Here is an 18811-nt window from a genome sequence, read left to right as displayed (position 1 = left end):
AATGCAATGAATAGGAATTGAATCCAGTTTGACTGACTTTGACTATGCTTAGATAAAAAGGGACTCCTACTAAGTTTTTGGTGTATGTGATTTTAGCAATGCAACAAATCACTTTGCAGAGTGGAAACTTTGATCTGAAAGGAATGTGTTTGTTGAGGTAATTCCCTGTTAGGAGAATGAGTGCATACAGGGAGACGTATTGAGAGTAGTGTTTGAATAATACACACACAGCACACAGATACACTGTACAGTAAATGTCGGTTTTTACTTCCAGAAATGTTTAAGCAAAGTTCAAACACAGTCCAAAGTCATTCACAGGTTAAATCAGTCAGTTTTCAGTCCAGGGGTAATCCAAGATCAAAGTCCAGTATCAAAAATAGTTCAGTATCAGACTTACATCAAATCCAAAACAGCAGTTAATTATGAGGAACAGAAATACTCTCCAACAGAAGGAAACAGAGACTCACACTCTCTTCTGAGACTAAGACTAAGACAACCCAGGTTTCTGGGTCCATCTTATGGCCATTTGAGAAACCACACCTAATTACACTTTTGCATTTTCTTAAAGATACAGTACTAAAATGTCTATCCTGGTTTATATATTTCCAGCCAAATAGCTGTTAGGTGACTTATATTCCCCTTTTGGGTAAGATAATATATACAACCTTACATTCTAAGTCCATAATCCTCACAGCAAGCCTTATGCTTTATAGAGCCTTGGGCCTTTGTAAAATGATCTGCTATGTTGTTTTCTGACATACAGTATTCTAGCTTAATCATTTTACTTTGCACACATTGTCTCACATTTAAATATCTTAAATCTGTGTGTTTCGTTCTTGTCTTAACAGCAATATTTGAAGCCATCTGTATTGCTGATTGGTTGTCTTCATAAACAACAATAGAATCTGTTACATTAATTCCCATATCAATTAATAATTGCTTATACAAAACTAAATCTGTACATAATAAAGACAAACATGATAATTCAGCCTCCATTGTTGACAAACTTAGATGTTTCTGTCTAATAGATCTCCATCCAATCAATGCTTTCCCCAATAATACTGCAGTTCCCGATGTAGATTTTCGTGTATTTATGTCTGTAGCAAAACTTGCATCAGCATCTGCAGTTAAATTCAGTTCATCTTTTTTTTTTGAACAAATTTTATTAATTTTTAAAGACATACAAAACATAAATACACAGAAACACAAAACATAAAAGCATAAAAAATCTCTTTTCTGAAAGTTGCTTAGTCCCGGGTTAAAACTCTTGATACAGACACAAATTCAAATTCATATTCATTTTATATACCATTCCATATCTTGTTAGCATTTTCAATTTTCTATATAACTTCTCCTCTCTTTTAAATTTTCTCAATTTTATTTTATTTATCTCCTCTCAATTTGAATCATAATATTTATTATTCTTTGTCTGTTCTATTTCCAGCTATCCATTTATCTTTCTTCTTTGAAAAAAACTTCTCCTGTACACTAAATGGAGTATGATGCCTTTATCTCTTTCCCCTATATTTATCATACTTAATATAAAACACATAACTTACATTGGGATTCTGTCTGGTACGTTCTAAAATTATACAGTATTATCAAAACCAATACAAATCTATTCATTAATATTGATATTCATTGATATCTTAAACATTTAGCACATTACTTTTCAGTTAAATCACATACTTTTATGGGAGCACCTATTTTCCATAGTTATTCCCCCTCCCCACATCACATATTATAGATCATTATTTCATTACGATGTTCCCCCTTCTCCTACTTCAAATCTCTCATTTCACAAAAAGTTTCACTAGGATAACATAGTCTAATCATTAATATTAACAATCATTTATATCTTAAACATTTTACCCATTTCAATTAAATATCATGCCTTTGTGGGAACACTTATGCTTTCCAAAATTATCCCCCCCCCCCCACATCACATATCTTAAATCATTGTTTCATTACAGTACTCCCCTTTTCTTAACAAAAAATTCACTAGATTATACTAAATATTTTATCGCTTTTTAAATTACATATTATTTCCAATTTTCTATGGTTATTTCTAAATACAAATATAGAAATGCAATCTTATGTACCTTTCTAGAATCCCTTTTTCAATAAAATTTATCCATTATCTCTAAAAAACTTTTGCTTCTTTACATCTTGCTCCCCACCATTAAGGCTTCTCATCCCTTCCTTTCTCCCTTGCTTCTTCTTCTCCTTGTCCTCTTTACCCCCTTGTCTCTCCACCTCCCTTTTATTCTGCTTTCCCCCTTTCTGTTGTTTCCTAACATAATATCCCCTTTTCACCTTATTCTTCTCTTTTTGGATTGTTTTTCCAAGTCTTAAAGTCTTCTTTTCCTTTTTCTCTTTCTTTTTTCCTTCTCCGACCAAAGTTATTTGTTCATCAAAGATGGCTTCTTCTTTGTCCCAGTCATCCTGTTGCTCATTCAGCTTTACATAAGTACAAACCACCATTTTTAAAAATTGAAAAAGAGTGCCAAGGACATCTTTCCCTTCTTGCTTTTCTTTTTCATATTTTTGGTATACAAGTTTCAGTCCATCCACAAGTGATGCCATTGTACAGAGAAAAAGGTTTTCCAAACAACCACCAAAGTGCTTTTAATCAGAAATAGTTCTCAGAAGTTCCAAAATCACCAAACAATCCAAACAAGCTGTTTCTTTTAAATACTTTCTTCTTCTTCACTTTCTCTTTCTGGGGATAAAGTTTAGTCACAAAGTTCCCTTTAAAATATATCTTTTAGAAGTCTTATTGATGTTTAGTGACTCTTTAGAATTCTAGGCAATCTTCTCCTTATTTTCAAATTTTGCTCCAATTTTTTTTTCTCTCCCTTCCCACTCACAGCCAAAAAAAATTTTTTTCCCTTTAAATGTTCAGAAATCCTTATCCCTTCAGCATTCAATTACCTCCAATGCAGGTTTTCAGATTTCTCTTATGATTCCATCCGCTGTTACGTTAGGAAGGAGAGTGAAACGGAAAAAAAAACTTTCCCTTTTAGAATATTCACAGCTTGTAACTCTCACTGGAAACAATGTATCCTTAGCAGCCTTCAAAATTCCAGGGCACTTTCTCTTGCCTTGTTCCAGTTTAAAGCAACTTTCATAATTCTTCCAACTTTCTCCCTCCTGCACCTGCTTGTCCGGCTGCAGATTTCTTCATGGCGGCCATTGCTGACCGCCGCTCCTCCCCCTTGGGAAAAGGGGGTTCTGCTGGCTGGGGAGGGGGTCTGCGACACCCCCAAGCCCCTGTCAGGATCCCCCCTGTCTTCAGCTGCCTCTACGGGGCAGCTATATCCCCCAGATCCAAACGGATCGGGGGAACCTTGGCGGCGAACGCAGAAGGGATCGCGCAGTATCGCGAATCCCTGCCGCTGCCGAAACCTTGCAAACCGGAAGTCCCAAATTCAGTTCATCTTTAGGCTCCAAATACAATGCATAGTGCATTGTTTGTTTCAGATATCTTAACACACATTATTAATCAGTTGTATTATCATCTTTGATACCTAAAGGTTTCTTTAACTATATAGTGTGTTGCAACGGTGCATGCAGATAAGCTGTCTCTACATCCAAATGATTTATAATGTATTTCTCCTTAGCTGCCCACACTAATGCCACTCTTAATGTAGTAGCCTTCAGACTAGGTGCAAACACCTCATCATAGTCATTTGCTGTCTGATTGAACCCTTGTGCTACTAACCTGGCTTTATGGGTAACAGTCCCATCTACACCTGTCTTCAGTTTATATATCCATTTACATCCTATGGCATGTTTACCTGGTGGTAATTTAACATTTTCGTATACCTCCAACTTTTTAACGATTCCAGTTCCTTATCCATTGCTTTCTGCCAAGCAGCCTGATCCTTAACAGGATACAGTTTCAGTTCACTGTAATTACTTGGAACTGTATTCACTTGGCATACAACACTAGCCTGATATCTATCAGGTGGTCGTGTTACTCGGGTTGAACGTCTTGGTAATACTGGGCTTACTGGTGGACTCTCCTGTGCCACCTGCTCCTGTTCTTCTACCTCCTCCTGTGCCTGTTTTACTATTTCCTCCTGTTCTTCCTCTTTAATGGCTATTCGTGGTTTACTGATTTTATCTTTAGGGACTATTTGGGTGTCAATAATAATATCATTGCTGGATTCCTGTTCCAGTTTATCCCACCCAATGTGCTTGAGAAATTTTGCACTAGCACTACAATAAACATGAGCTGTGCCTTGATCCCAGAATCTAAACGATCTATGGTTGGCCTTGTAACCCACAAAAAATAACTTCTTAGCTCTATGTTGCCCTTTCAGTCTTACTTGTGAGAGAATATGCACCCATGCTGGAGCTCCAAATGTGTGTAGGTAACTTAAATTTGGTTTTCTGCCATGCCAACGAGTGAATGGTAATTCTCCAGTTGTTGTGTCAACTACATTGTTTAACACATGATAACTACACATTATGGCTTCACCCCACAGTGCTTCAGGTAAAGCTGAATCAGATAACATAGTGCGAGCCATGGCTTGCAATGTTTGCCCTCTCTGTTCTACAAACGAGTTATGTTGTGGTCTGTAAGGTGCAGAACGTTTATGCTCAACACCAGCCAATTTCAACATAGTTTGGAATCTTTTGTAAACAAACTCAGTCCCATTATCAGTAACTAATGTAATTACTTTACTTTTCATTTTTCTCTCAGCAAACCTTAGCCAGTTAAAGAAATGTTGGAATGTTTCTGTTTTGTTCTTCATAAGATAGCAGAAACCATATTGTGAGTAATGGTTCATAATACTCAAAATATAACAGGCACTTCCTAAACTTGGTTTTTTAGGACCAATTATGTCAGCAAACACAACCTCTAAAGGTTCTTTGGTCTTAAACCCATTTAGTCTGTTTGCAGGAGTAACCTTACTCTTCTCTTGGCTACAAGCATTACAGTTTAAATACTTGCTACAGGGTTTCAATTTTACTCCCTCTAACAATTCAACAGTTTGTTTGAGCATTTTGAAATTAATATGCCCTAGACGTCTAAGCAGTAAATGTACACATTCATCATGTGGCTTAACATTGTTATAAACTGAGTTAGCCATCTTCAACTTGTCATCATGTATTACATATAAATCATTCTTTAAAGTAGCAGTAATACTTTTACCCTCTTTCTCTATTATACAGTTATCTCCCCTAAAGGTTACTACATAACCAAGATTAACTAAAGCCCTTACTGATAATAAATTAAATTTCAGTTTAGGTACACATAACATAGTTAAATGTTCATTTATACAAGAACAATATGCAGTACCTTCACCTGATGCGTTCATCTTCCATCCATTTGCCAATGATACATATTGTTTACTCATGGACATCGTTACAAAACTTTTTCTATCTTTAGTAATGCATTGTGATGCTCCACTATCAACAACCCACAAATCATGGTTTACAGTTGAATTGCTAGACATAGTTAAACTAAAATTCTTCTTGGCCTTCTGGTGTTTACCAGTATTCTGTTGTCTTCTTTTCTTACAGAATTTAGCTATATGTCCCATAGTCCCACAAGAAAAACATTTCCTAACAGTATAGGCAGTTGAAGACAAATCCTCTTCTTGTGGTTGTTCCTTTCTCAGTTGGTCCCTATCCAGCTGTCTTCTTGCCTCTTCTAAACAACCTTCCAGTTATGTCAGTCAATGTCAGTTTATCTCTGGGCAGGACTTCCAGTGAAGATACATAATCATCATAACTTTCATCCAATGGGGAAAGAATGATGTAAACTTGATGCAGCTCTGAAAATATCAGTACTTTTTTCATGTAGCTCTTGAAAAGTTCTTTTCATGAAATTAAAATGAGCTAACATATCTCCACCTTCCAGAAGACGTGCTCTAAACAGTTTACGTGTAAGATGTATGTGTGCACCTACACTGTCACGAACATAAATCCTCTTCAAGTTCTCCCAACACCTAGCAGCAGACTCTTCTCCATGAATATGGACTAGCTGCTGGTCACTCAGTGTTAGTCCAATTATACAAAGAGCTCATTCACTGATCTGTTTAAAGTCAGCAAGCTTCTTGACATCGTCTTCATTTTCTGGATCCCAAGCATTTACATCCGGTGGGTCTTGAACTACATTCCATAAACCTTCTCTATGCAGAAGTAGACTGCACTTCATAGACAAGGAAACATAGTTTGTTCCATCCAACTGGGTTATCAGTGATAGACTTGTTGAAGTGACTTCTGCCACCTTTACCAGGATAGTAACCCACAATTAAACAGTAAACAGTTGTCTGTATACAGTACTGTGTATTCACACCAACTCTCAGTTATCTGAGCCTGGTATGGCCTGGGCCCATAACCAGTGTTGAGGTAATTCCCCATTAGGAGAATCAGTGCATAAAGGGAGAGGTATTGAGAGTAGTGTTTGAATAATACACACACAGCACACAGATACACTGTACAGTAAATGTCGGTTTTTACTTCCAGAAATGTTTAAGCAAAGTTCAAACACAGTCCAAAGTCATTCACAGGTTAAATCAGTCAGTTTTCAGTCCAGGGGTAATCCAAGATCAAAATCCAGTATCAAAAACAGTTCAGTATCAGACTTACATCAAATCCAAAATAGCAGTCAATTATGAGGAACAGAAATACTCTCCAACAGAAGGAAACAGAGACTCACACTCTCTTCTGAGACTAAGACTAAGACAACCCAGGTTTCTGGGTCCATCTTATGGCCATTTGAGAAACCACACCTAATTACACTTTTGCATTTTCTTAAAGATACAGTACTAAAATGTCTATCCTGGTTTATATATTGTCCACCCAAATAGCTGTTAGGTGACTTATATTCCTAACAGTGTTTATTGTCTTTACCTCTATGTCAGAAGATGAAGTGAGCTCTTATGCAAAGGAATCTACTTTCCTTGCATAATATGTATACCATTGCTTGCTTCTTGGATAGGGAAGTTGTGTTGTCCAATGCTTAGAACCATGTAATCAATGTAGAACCATGTAAATTAATTCATAATTTACTTAATACTATGAGTGGATTGCAGTTTGTTAATTAGTTCTTTATTGTTTTCTACTTTTATGAATGAATTGCTGTAATTCTACAGAATCAAATTTCTATCTTTAACAACATTTACAGACACAGAATAGATTCTTTTTCCCTGGTCTAACATAATTCAACTGCAAATAATAACCTAAGCACTTCCATGAAGTAATCTCTCTACTGGAATTCTTACTTCCAGGAGATTTATACTGTATATTAACATCAATTTCTTCAGGGGAACAAACAGTAACAAAGGAATGTTTCAGTCATTAAGTTCTATGCTGTAAACAATGGCATCCAGTTCACCTCATCACTGTGTTGTAAAGAAGGCAACCTAATTTACCACCTATGGGACCATTATCTATGTCACTTGTGATGCTGCTACCTTGTTTTCTCTGTGGCTCTGGGGTGGCCTCAGCTGCTCATAAGGTCAAAGTGACTGGCACTGTTTTTTGCAGTAATTTTTGGATTTATCTTAGTGATTATTCTGTGCATGTGCAGCTTTATTACGAGTCTCTAATAGACAACTGATTCAGTTGGCTCAGCTACAAATTTTCACAGTTTCAGACACAAATTGACTCCCGTGGACCTTACATCATACTTAAGTGGTTAGTAGAGGGGGTGTGCATAAATACACTAACGTGTCTATCGTCCCTGTCATCGTATTTTTATTCTCTTATTCTTGTTTTTGTTTGACAAATTCTAATAAATAAATAAATACATACATACATACATACATACAAACATACATACAAACATACATACATACATACATACATACATAAATTCCTTTGTGTTCTGGGGAAGAAATGCACTGAAGCCACTCAGTGAAAGTTGGTGCTAATAATTGCAGCAGAATAAAGAGCTGGCAAGAAGACAGACTGTTTGTAATTCCTGTCTGGACAAGAGGGAACTTGAGATTACCCACAAGGGCTCCAAACAATTCCTCCTCATGGGGAGACCACAATATAGCAGTCTTTGGTAGGTTCAGAGCTTTAGGAGATGAGGGAATAGCCATCTTGCCAACAATTGGTGCCTTTGAAAGTATACTGGGTTCACATACTTTTTCTAATCAATTTCTGAAATTGCTTAAGAACCTTTGGACTGACAAGTGTTGTAGTATTGGGTGAGTTTCCTTCAATTCTTACTGAAAGAAAATTTAAATGCAAGTTTAAGGACTTTAAAATTTAAATTGTTTTTGAATAAACAGCAAAAGGGCATTGATTTTAGAAAGTTTGATTTTAGAAAGTTACTGTCAGCCTCAAGATATCTTCCTAATAAGTATATTCTGTCTTCTAACTATTTCATATCTGCTGCTATGCTAATTTACTTCTTTCGGCTGTCATGAAACGGTGGGAGGGGGGAATCTTGGAGTGAAAGAAGGCAGGAGATGTTTTGCATTCCTTTGCTGGGTTAGCAAGGGGAGGGGGGATTCTTTTCTTTAACTTTCCATTTCTTCGCTAGCCTCTGTCCCTTTTTGCGCAACTGCGAACTTTTATCAAAATATGTCAAGGTCAACTGACAATAGCCTCATCACCACCTGGAGATGACCACATGATCATATTCAGAACTTTTTATTGGAAGAATCTTTTGAACTTTGGGGGGTGGGAGCAATTCTATTCCTTTGTATATGTGCTCTACCCGCCAATTTCTTAGTTTCGGAATTGGCTCTGTCGTTTCCACTTTATTTCCCAGTAAAAGGATGACTTTGCTCTACACCATGGAGTCTGAGTATTTCTTTCTTGGGATTTAGAGGGAGCACAGACTGACATTATTCCGAAACTCCCACATCAACCCACCCGGAGAAAACAGCAACTTTTCTTCCGAGGGGGTTTCATCTCATGTCGTCTCCAGCCAGCGATGAAGATGACCAGGGAGCTGCGGGGGGGGGGGCAGCCAATGCTCCTACCAGAGATGCCGGCTGCTGACCTACTGGCCGACCTAACTCTGGAAGAAACCCCAGCTGAGATGCCCAGATGGTCGTTGGGGGTTGGTTGGAGAGACCTTGAAGACCCCCCTCCTCCCAGGATCACTGTAAGACGAAGAGGTGCGAGGGAACGGTTGTGGCAAGAGGGGGAGGAGATGGAATACAGGCTGGATCAAGCCGGGAAATTCCTTATGGACGTTTCTGAGAAGCCCGGCACGGCTCCAAGGTATGAGGGGGAAGAGGGAGCGAGGTCAGCCCAGGGAAGTCGAGCTACCCCCACCCCCCTAGCCCAGCCTACGCCGGCGCAGCCGCCCGCCACCACCCGGGGAGCCCCAGCAATAGGTGTGGTTCCTGGAAGACGCCACCTGCCTCCTTTAGATGTGAAATTTGGAGGAAATCCCAGAGACTTGGGGTTTTTCCTGGTACAAGTTGGAAGTTATATGGCAGAATTTGAAAGGGAGTTCATTTCTGAAGCAGCCAAAGTGAGATGTGTTACCAGAACCCTGGAAGGGTTGGCAGCAGACTGGGTGGTGACTTTGTTCAATGATAACTCCCCCCAACTGCAAAGCCTCGATGTTTTCATGACTGCATTGAGGAGAAGGTTTGAGGACCCCCTGGCAGAGAGAAGGGCTAGGATCAGAATGAAGACTCTAACCCAAGGGGGAAGATCGGTTGCAGACTACACCCAAGAGTTCAGGCAGCTGGCATACCACATCCGAGGTTGGTCCCAAGGGGCCCTAGTAGAAGCCTACAAAAATGGCTTAAATGAAGATGTATACCACACGTGCATCTCCCGAAGGGACCCACGTGATTTGCAGTCGTGGTACTTGCTGGCGGAAGAGGTGGATATTGATCTAACTCGAAGCAGACGCAGAGGAGGTCCAATCTGGAGAAAACCACTCCCCCCACGTTTCCGAGAGACCTCCACCCCCCAAAGGGGAGGGATGGCGGCAAGAGCCAAGACCACAGCCTGTTTCCGTTGCGGGAAGGAGGGCCACCGGATGGCGGATTGCCGGGTCAAGTCGGACCCACTGAAAACACAGGGCCCAGGGAGGAAGCCCGAAAACCCCTCAACCAAGCCTCGCAAAACCGGGCTGAAAACGAGAGAGGTTGTAGATGTCGCCCTTCAGGTGGGAGAGGAACTGGGACCTCCAACCCCACTTGACGAGAGCGAGACCGACTCGGAAGATGACGTCCCGGTAAGTCCTAACCAAGGGCCCATGACCATCCCCATAAAGTTAAGGGAGCCTACCTCTGGGGCCGAGGGAGAGATGTTGGCCTATTTGGACTCGGGGTGCACGAGGTGCGTAATTAACATGAAAGTAGTTAAGGGTCTGGGCATTGGACTGAGAACTTTAAGAACGCCCATAGCTTTCTGTCAACTGGATGGATCTGTGGCGGGAGGTTGCCCAGCACGTTTTATAACGGAACCCTTAGAGATGACCATGGGAACTCACCACGAGATCCTATGTTTTATTGTGGCCCCTGGGATGGAACAGCCTCTAATATTGGGATTACCCTGGCTTCGGAAGTGGAATCCCCAGGTGAACTGGAGAGAGGGGTGGATACGCATCCGCACCGATCGGCCACCGGAAGGGGAGGAGCAACACTATCCGGAAGGGGAGGAGAAATCCCATCCGAAGCCGCAAGTTCTGGCCGAGGCAGCTTCCGCAGGTGTCGAACGCGTGGAGGGGGAGGAGAAAATCCCGAAGGAGTACTGGGACTTAAGAGAGGTGTTTAGTGAAGAGGCTTCCGATGAGCTCCCTCCCCATCGGTCAACCGATTGCAGTATTGAATTTCTACCGGGGGTGACGCTCCCGAAACCGAAGCTGTATTTGATGACACCGGGGGAGCTGGAAGAACTGAGAGCGTTTATCGACAAGAACCTGAAGCGTGGTTTCATCACACCTGCCAGACCTCGAGTGGCGGCCCCTGTGATGTTCCGCGAGAAGAAAGATGGCTCCAAACATCTGGTGGTTGATTACAGAAACCTGAACGCAGTGTCTGTGGAGAACGTGTACCCCCTCCCTCTGATGAAGGACATGTTAGCCCACTTGGCAAAGGGGAAGATTTTCACAAAGTTGGACTTGCGGGAGGCGTACTACCGAATCCGGATTAAAGAGGGGGACGAGTGGAAGACTGCGTTCAACTGCCCGATGGGTTGTTTCCAGTTCAATGTTCTTCCTTTCGGCCTAAAGGGGGCGCCTGCTGTTTTCATGCAAATGATCAATCAAGTGCTTCACGAACATTTATACAAGGGGGTTCTAGTCTACCTTGATGATATTCTCATCTACACGGAGAATAGAGACGAACATGTGAAATTGGTACACTCTGTGTTGCACAAGCTGAGGGCAGCCAAATTGTACGCCAAACTGTCCAAGTGTGAGTTCCATCAAGAAAAAATCGACTATTTGGGATATTGTATCTCCCCCGAGGGCATTGAGATGGACCCAGAGAAAGTGCGAGCTGTATTGGACTGGGCCCCACCGAGAACCCGTAAACAACTTCAAAGTTTTCTTGGATTTGCCAACTTCTATCGGCAATTCATCCCGTCTTTTACTAAAATAGCCATGCCCATCACCAACCTCCTGAAAACAAAGGGGGAATTAAAACCAAAGCCCAGCCAACCGTTGAATTGGACCATGGAGTGCCAAGCTGCATTTGAAAAGCTTAAAAGACTTTTTGCTGCAGAACCAGTACTGAAACACCCAGACATGGACGCCCCGTTCGTGATCCAGGCTGATGCGAGCGATGTGGCGGTGGGGGCGGTCTTACTTCAGTTAAACGAGAAAGGGACACTACAACCGTGCGCCTACACCTCTCGTAAATTGACTGACACTGAAAGGAGATGGGCCGTTTGGGAGAAGGAAGTGTTTGCAGTCCGCTGGGCTTTACTAGCGTGGAGGCATTTTCTGGAAGGAGTGAAGCACCCATTCGAGGTATGGACTGACCATAAAAATCTGGAAGCTTTAAAAACTCCTCGGAAGCTATCTCCTAAGCAAGTTAGGTGGGCTCAGTTTTTCAAGCGATTCAATTTCTCCTTGAAATATATTCCAGGGGGAAAAAATTTTTATGGCAGATGCTTTGTCTAGAATGCCTCAATACAACAGTATTCATAAAGAAGAGATAAGGCCAATCATGTCCACTACACAGCTGGCTGCCCCCGTAGTTACCCGCGCGCAAAAGAGAAAACAGGAGAGAGATTTGTCCACTGACCTGATGGAACAATTTAAGGAGGCCTTGAAAATGGATGAGTGGTTCCTGGCAAATTCGAATAACTGCACCGTTCGAGATGGTCTAGCCTGGATAGGTGCGAAATTGTATGTACCTCAAAACCTGAGAAGCCAAGTGTTACAACAAACTCATGATTCCAAAGTGGCTGGTCATTTTGGGTTTGTAAAGACTCTACATTTGGTCAAACGGCAGTTCTGGTGGCCTTCGTCGAAAAAGGACATTGAGACTTATGTGGCGACTTGTCCAGTTTGCGATTCAGCAAAAAGACCTCCTGGTAAACCACCAGGTTTGCTGCAAAATGTGGCTCGGCCAACTGCTCCTTGGAAGGAAATTTCCATGGACTTTATAGTAGACCTACCCGAAAGCAGTGGACACAAAGTCATTTGGGTAGTGACTGACTTGTTCTCCAAACAAGCCCACTTCATCCCTTGCTCAAAAATCCCTTCGGCGAAGACATTGGCCAGACTGTTCATTATTCATGTCTACAGGTTGCATGGTGTACCCGAGCGTGTAGTTTCTGACCGAGGAGTCCAATTTACCTCGAATTTCTGGAGGGAATTTTTGAAGTTAATAGGCTCCACCCAGAGTTTAAGCTCCGCCCACCATCCTCAAACTAATGGGGCTTGCGAGAGGACTAACAGGGTGCTAGAGCAATACCTCAGATGTTACATAAATTATCAGCAAGACAACTGGGTGGAGTTACTGCCTTTTGCGGAGGTGGCATACAACAACTCTGTTCATAGCAGTACGGGGTTTACTCCTTTCAAAATAGCAACAGGGCAAGATATTGTGCCCATACCTGAATTGCCTGGCGAAAACCCCAGTGTTCAATCGTTGAGCGACTGGATATCTCAACTTCAACTTAATTGGCCGGTTGCACGTAAAGCTTTAGACGAAGCGCATCAGTCTCATAAAAAATTTGCTGACAGAAAGCGAGCCCCGCAGATGTTGTATCAGGTGGGGGATAAAGTATTCCTCTCGACCAAATATTTGCAGACTACCCAGAAATCGAAGAAGTTGGGGCCTAAGTATGTGGGGCCTTTTCCCATTGAGAGGATTGTAAATCCGGTGACTGTTCAACTGACTTTACCAAAGACTCTTCATCGTATTCATCCGGTTTTCCACGTCAGTTTGTTGAAACCCGAACATACCTGTACCTTGAGACCGACCCAGTCTGATTCCCCCGTACCACTGTTGATTGAGGGTGAACAACATTTCGAGGTTAAAGAAATTCTAGACTCTAGGAAATGGAGGGGTCGTATTCAATATCTTGTAGCTTGGAAACATTTTCCTCTGTCCTATGCTGAGTGGGTTAATGAGAAAGACATTAGGGCTCCTGAACTGCTTAAGAATTTTTATGCCAAATACCCTGATAAACCATAGAGATGTATGCCAATGGTAACATATGATTATTTTTTCTTACAGGGACTAATGTCCTCCTTCTAGGGGGTCCGAATGTCAGCCTCAAGATATCTTCTTAATAAGTATATTCTGTCTTCTAACTATTTCATATCTGCTGCTATGCTAATTTACTTCTTTCGGCTGTCATGAAACGGTGGGAGGGGGGAATCTTGGAGGGGAAGAAGGCAGGAGGTGTTTTGCATTCCTTTGCTGGGTTAGCAAGGGGAGGGGGGATTCTTTTCTTTAACTTTCCATTTCTTCGCTAGCCTCTGTCCCTTTTTGCGCAACTGCGAACTTTTATCAAAATATGTCAAGGTCAACTGACAATAGCCTCATCACCACCTGGAGATGACCACATGATCATATTCAGAAGTTTTAATTGGAAGAATCATTTGAACTTTGGGAGGTGGAAGCAATTCTATTCCTTTGTATATGTGTTCTACCCGCCAATTTCTTAGTTTCGGAATTGGCTCTGTCGTTTCCACTTTATTTCCCAGTAAAAGGATGACTTTGCTCTACACCATGGAGTCTGAGTATTTCTTTCTTGGGATTTAGAGGGAGCACAGACTGACAGTTACATAGATTCAGATAAATTTGAAATATTTTAACTAATTATAAAAATCTTTCCTACATGAAAATGCTTTTGTTTTAAATGTCTATGGAGATTCTCAATCCAGGTTGTTCCAAAGGTGCTTTTTCAAAAGCACCTTTGGTACGCTTTTGTTTTAAATTCTTCCCCCCAAAAAGTAAAATAAGGCTTTACAAAATAGGCACTAGAGGGGGCTAGAAGAAATTAAAGAATGCAATTAAAAGCGGGGGAACACAGCTAAATTATAAATACAAAAGGAAACAAAATATTTTAACACTGAACATATTAAAGGATAGTTGTGAACAATAGACCTAGAAGTTAATTGTAATAGGAATTACAATTAGGAGTCTTTAGGAAGACTCCTGGCCCTTTTTTTCTGAATATGCCAGACTCCAATTCCCAGCAGCATGAAAGCTGCAGATGATTAATCTAGAGGATTGAATGGTTTTCAAAAATGCAGAGGAATGGCAAATGCATCAATCACCCTGGGATGCTCTATGAGACATTCACTTTCCAAACTATGAACAAGATTGGTGGTGATATCACCATGTTACAATTAAAGAATGAAAAAGATGATTATTTGAAGCCTTGCTCGAACAGCCAACTTCTTTTCCTGTTTTATGCAAATCTGCATGTTACAATTTGGCCATGCACAATGACTTTGTATCTATGTAACCTCATATATAATTGTGTGGTGTTTCAAAAATTACGTCTTCAAAATGGTTATTGTAAAAGGTTTATCAGTAAATAAGGGCTGGCTATCTGGTAGCAATCTGATTAGCTGCCACTGTTGTTGTTTTTGGATAGCAATTAAAATGCAGTGTCAGTAGGGAAAGACAATTATTCATCTTGATTATTTCTCTCCCAATATTATTAATTCCAGCATGGCAAATTTATCAACCTACTTCTATTCTCTTCTGTGAGCAAGATTACTTTGTGCTATATTTCTCAATGAGAAACAAACAGCTTGATCAGAACAGGTAGACTTTCTGCAAGGATGTATGCTGTAGCTTTTAATATTTAGTGCTATGGGAGAAGGCTACAAATGCTCTGGATATGACAAGGATAACTGTAATAGATCTATCAAGGAAAGTAGTCCTAATAATTTAATGAAAGAACCCTTCACAGTTGCTTCACATTGTAAATATAGAGAAGTCTGCTTTGTACCCTGTAAAAATGCCTTGTGTTTACAATTATAAAGTAATTTTTACATGGGATACTAATCAATAACATTATGAGAAGACAGAATTTGATCTTACACATTAAATTGAACATCTTGGGAGACTGGTTGACGTTGCTACAAGAACGGTTGGAAAATAGCGAGCTCTGCTGAGTCCCCTGAAATCCAGCCGGTAACTGCTGTCAGGAAACCCTTCAGGGTCATAGCTGCTTTGGAGGGGCGGTGAAGGAAGGAGAGACACTTTGTTGACCATGAGGAAAACTGCAATTCCCTCGCTAAGTCCGAAGCAAGATCTCCCCAAATGACAGCAGGGATGATGGCTATTTTCAGGCTGCCATGAAGCAGGGACAATCTGGACCATAAGAATTGTGCTGGAGCAGTGAATGGACAGAGCATTTAAACTGGGGTGAGAAATTTACCAACTTTTGCCCTAAAGATTGGAAGTAACAACAAGATAAACGTTTAATGTTATTAAAAGATAACGCCTAAGCTTAAAATAGTGGCGGATAGATACATGGAGAAAAAGAACATTGAAAACAAAGAGGTGAAAGTCGCCTAAGATAAGCTAATAAAACACAGAAAGCTGGGGAAAAGCCTGAAAAACTATTTTCAGGAGAATTTATCTAGACTATTTATATTTTTAAACCATTTGGATTTGATTGGCAATTCAGCTGTTTTTGATAGATTTAACATTGGATTTGGGCTAAGAGAGCCATCTGCTGGAGGAAGAGAAGTACTACAGCACTTAGCTGAGTCTTAGAGAAAGTTATCTCAATACACACAAAGCTGAATACACAAAATAGAAGTAACAACATCTGGAGGGCGGCCTGAGCTTGACTTCATTGTTGATGACTTGGACAAATTGGGAAATATGCTGGGCTATTTTTTCTTTCTTGCTTGCTCTTTGGAAGATTTATAAAAGGAACTAACCTGCAAATAACTAAACTCAATTAAATTTGGCTATTGGATTAATAGAGTAGTTTAATTTGGACTTAATTTGGAATTGGACTTGGACTTTTAATGTTATTTAATAGAACAGCCTATGAGATAAAAGAAGAAAAGTGTTGGAAGAAAGGAGAAAAGAAGGACAAATAAATAAGACTTTAAAAATTGGATAATTGGAATATATATAACTGGGGAAATATAAATTGTAAATCATAAAATAAGGGGTTTTATAAAATGGATTTCCAGGAAACAATAGTTTTATGGAGAAATATTGATTATGTTAAAAGATATGCGTGAATTTTGGAAAAGCAATAAGGAGATAAAGGAAGTGTTGAAAGATATAGAAATAAAGGTAGAAGCTACTCAACAATTGGAGGAAAAAGAAAAATATGACACTCAAGAAACTGGTGAGAAGTTAGAAAAGATAGTGGGAGGGGAAAAGCAAAAAGAGACTCGAAGTTAAAAATAAAGAGGAGAAACGATCAATAAATAGAAGACATAACCTCATAAAAATGTATAATAGAACAGAAAGAAAAATAAAAAATTTCTTTAAGAAAAATCCAAAAGAAGCTTTGATGATGTTCAAATAGAACAGAAGAGATAAAAGGTACTCAGAAGGAGAAGGTTAGTAGATACAAAAAAACAAAAAACATATATAAGATGCTAAGAGAGAGAGATACAAGGTTGATTTAAAAAATCAATAAATGATGGAATTTTAAGAAGAACAAGAGATGATGGATAATGAGCAAATATTTTAATAAAATGGGAAAATATATGCAGGGAAAATAGTAGTATATATATTAAGAGAAAATATAATTTAATAACATAGGCCAAATAAGTCAAAACAGTAGATGGGAATTTAGGACTAGGTAATTAAAATGTATTATTATTAATAGTGTGTCACAGCATATAATGAATTGAAAATAATTATGGATTAGAGCTGTGTGGGAGTTTGAGATACACTCCTGGGATTGAGTAAACATTGTTAATACTTAGTGTTATTATTAACCCTACATATTTGAAATATTGAAGTGATGGTGGAACTATGAATAATTCTTAGAAAATATCAAATAACAGTATTTAGGGACTATAAATACAAGGCGCAAAGAAATGTTATGTTTAAAGGAATTAATGGGAAAATGAGAAATGAATTATGGGGAAAAAAGATTAGCATTGTCAAAGTTGTGGAAGTTGGAAGATTAGAATCACATATATTTTTTATAAAATTAATATAAGCATTATTACTGTTTTTGTTGTTTAAAAAAGAATTGACCCTGGTAATGCAATGTTCATAAAATATGTATGTTCACATTGAAAATAAAAAACCTTATTAAAATAAATAAATAAACTGAACTTCTCAGCTAGAAATAAGAAAGAGTAAAAACTGCAATAATAAAGAACTACACATTATTCTAATTAAAGTCCTAGTTCATTTGCACAAGTAAACCCAGGAATGTTATCAAAGAGCAACTAATTCGATTAATCACTTAATCACAACAAAATATAGATAAAGTTGCCTTACAACATGATGTTAGGCCATCAAGAATGCTGCTGTATATTCTGATTTTCCGGTTTGTCGGCTTTGCGAGCGGTAGGGATTCGCTGAAGCTGCGCGATCCTGCCGCGCTAGCCGTTTTGGGGCTCGATCCGAAAGGGTGCGGAGCAAGGCTGCCTGCAGGGGCAGCTGAAGGTAGGGGGATCTGGGAAAGGGTTTGGGGGTGCTGCAGACCCCCTCCCAGCCGGCAGAACCTCCTTTTACCAAGACGGTGCAGCGGCGGTCCGTAATGTCCGCCACAAAGAAGCCGGCAGCTGGGCAAGTATGTGCTGGAGGAAGAGGAGAAAGTTTTTAAAGTGAAAGTCTTCTTGGTCGACCCAGGACTCTAAGATATATTTAATTTAATTCCTGAAAATGATGGCTTTTTGGATGATTCTTTCCACAAGAGAAAATAAGCGGCAATTCTGAGGTGCTGAAAGGAAAGTTTACTCTCCCCCAACGGAATTAATAAATGGATATTGAGAAACCTTTTTTTTTCAGGTAAAACTAGCTTTTGGGATAAGTCGGAAGGAGAGGACAAAAAATATATTTATCTGGTTGGATTTTGTTGGAGGAGATGCCTTAAGGATTTGAAAATAGAAATAAAATCTTAATAAGGCTTCAAAACACAGATTTGAATTTTCTTTTTCCTTTGTCTGATACTACCCCTGGAAGAGAAAGGGGGAATTTTGGCTTGGCTTGGATTGATTGAGGATTGTGGACTTTGGGGTTGTCTTATTTTTCTTTTGGAATATTTTGGTTGGTGTGAGAAGAAAGAGGAAAAAGAAAAGAAAAGATCTATAATGGCTTTTTCTTTTGAGGAACTGAAGGATGAATATGAGCAAACAAAAGCAGCCTGTAAGGATGGTATGGAAAAGCTTTTTTTTTTTTAGAAATGGCGTTGGTTAACTATGAACAGACAATACAGATGGAAGCTGAAGAACAACAAGAAG

Source organism: Notechis scutatus, chromosome 1 (genome assembly GCF_049901735.1).
Source record: "Notechis scutatus isolate UNSWTSFEM ecotype Mainland chromosome 1, rNotScu1.2, whole genome shotgun sequence".
In the NCBI taxonomy this organism is placed as follows: domain Eukaryota; kingdom Metazoa; phylum Chordata; class Lepidosauria; order Squamata; family Elapidae; genus Notechis; species Notechis scutatus.
The sequence above is the reverse complement of the archived record's forward strand: the minus strand, read 5'-3'. Positions refer to the sequence as shown.